Raw genomic sequence first — 2,518 nt, forward strand, 5'->3', positions numbered from 1 at the left:
AACCGCGGTGCACCGCCCCTAATGGGGCGGTTTTTCCCCACAAAAACGGGATGACGGGGTGGGCTTGGGCTTACTCTCTTAGACCCAAAGCGGGGATGGGCCGGGACCGGGTATTAAAGACCTCGACCCGTATATATTATCTTTTTTTTTTTTAATATTTTGAAAATTAAAATTAAACTTATTCGATTATTCCTTCCTTTCTCCTAGCCCGAGCCGACCCTAAACACACACAAACACATTCCTCTCACTGTCTCACACAAACTCAGCTCGAGCATCCACCACCATCTCTCTCAGCTCTCTCATCTCTCTGCTTAGTTAGTCCAGCTCCAGTAGTTGTAGTGCTACCGACAGTCCATCTCCGATCTCCCTTAGCAGTCAGCTCCAGCAGTGCCGCCACCACCATCTCCGGTCTCCCTCAGCTCTCTCAGCCAATTTTTCTTCACAGCCGCGGGCACCACCGAAGGTTTGCCATTTTTTTCTTTTTGCTTCCTTACGTGTTGTTTGATTGCTGAGAAATATTGAGGAAAGGTTGAAACTGATATGAATTGCAATGGGTTTTTCCATTTTCTTTTTGCTGGTTATGGATGTGATTTTAGAAGGTGAAATTGCATAGGCTTTATTGCTGAGAAATATTGAGGAAAGGTCGAAACTGATATGAATTGCAATGGGTTTTTCCATTTTCTTTTTGCTGGTTATGGATGTGATTTTAGAATGTGAAATTGCATTGCTAAAGCCTTTGTTTGGATTATGCAAAATTTTTCCCTCAAACTTGCTTAAGTGGCTTGTTACTTTCACGCAGCTTTTAAGAGTATGCGGTACATAAGCACCCATTCTCTTCAACCAGTTCATAAAAAAGCTTTGTTCACAAATGTAATTAACCACTAAATATTAACATGAATTGAGATATTCAAACTATTTATTGGAGAGAATAGGAGTTGCATTTCTAGGGAAAAAAATAAAATATTATCTTAACATCTGCAAATCCTCTGCACCAGTGTCTTGATTACCTACTTATTATGTGATATTATGTACTTGCTATAACAAATTGCCTAATATAAGGCATATCCACTCCCAATTTTCTGAGGTCTTAAAGATTTGCAGAAGACTCCAAATACTGCTCCCCACTGGATAAGATGAAAATCTGATACTTCCCTAGTTAATTATTCTTCCAAAATTTTGTCAATTGGGAGGACTCCGGTTCTCGTCATCTTGTCAAATAGCAAGTAATCTTTCAAATATTTATCAGCCTAGCTGGGTGTGAATTTATTTTTACTCTTTAGTCATAATTGAATATTGTGGATGGAAAGTTTCTGAAAGTTTTTCTTTAGATTAAACTAAAACATATTTTTGTTTCTGCTTCCATCCTTTGAAGGTCTTATTTTAAAGGCATTCCCCTATGTGTAGATATTAATTGCTGAAAACATGGATTAACTCTCACCATCTTCTGTTTCTATTTATTTATATACATATATATATATATATATATATATATTTATATTTTAATGATATCAACACATTAATCTAATTGTCTTGTCTTTCAATTTTTGTTTTTTTTTTACTTTTTTTATTTTTTTTTAAGGTAAATTATAGCTGAAGCTAGTGGTTCGACAATTGGAAGCACTCCACATGACAAGGATCAATCATCATCAACACCTTTTAGCGACAATTCAACTCCAATTAGTACTCCTCAAGAAATACCTAGTCAAGAAGATATAAACCAAACTTCGATAGAGGTATGTGACGAGGATAGTAGTCAAGTAATTGGAAAAAGAAAATTGATTTCGGTTGTGTGGAATCATTTTAAAAAGGTAAAGATAGATGGGGTGGATAAGGCCGTATGTAACTATTGTAGTAAGAAACTAGGAGGATGGAGTAGAAATGGAACAAGACATTTGCATGATCATTTTAAAAGGTGTCCTCTTCGAACACAAAAGGATATTAGGTAAGCAATTTTGAATCCTACTAAAGATATCGGTGGGAAAGTTAAAGTTGGTACATATACGTTTGACCAAGAGAATGCCAGAAAAGAGCTTGCAAACATGATTGTTTTGCATGAATACCCTCTTTCAATAGTTGAACATTATGGGTTTAGGAGGTTTATAAATACGGTTCAACCATTGTTTAAAGCGGTTTCTCGTAATACAATTAGAAATGATATTTTTAAATTATATGATTACGAAAAATCCAAAACAATGGAGTTGTTAGAGAAGAATTATGGTAGAGTTGCAATTACTACGGATATGTGGACATCTAACCAAAATAGAGGATTCATGGCTATTACGGCACATTTCATTGATGATGGTTGGATACTTCAAAGTCGAATTATAAGGTACTTTATAAGTTTATATATTAAATTTCATATTTATTGGATTGTTTTATGTATTTAGTTTATTATAACTATTTATTATTATTATTTTTTGTAGGTTTGTATATGTGCCTTGTCCACATACTTCTGAGGTTCTTTGCAATGTTTTTATGGATTGCATATTGGATTGGAATATAGATGGTAAGCTTTTCT

This window comes from Ziziphus jujuba, chromosome 7 (assembly GCF_031755915.1).
Source record: "Ziziphus jujuba cultivar Dongzao chromosome 7, ASM3175591v1".
NCBI lineage: Eukaryota > Viridiplantae > Streptophyta > Magnoliopsida > Rosales > Rhamnaceae > Ziziphus > Ziziphus jujuba.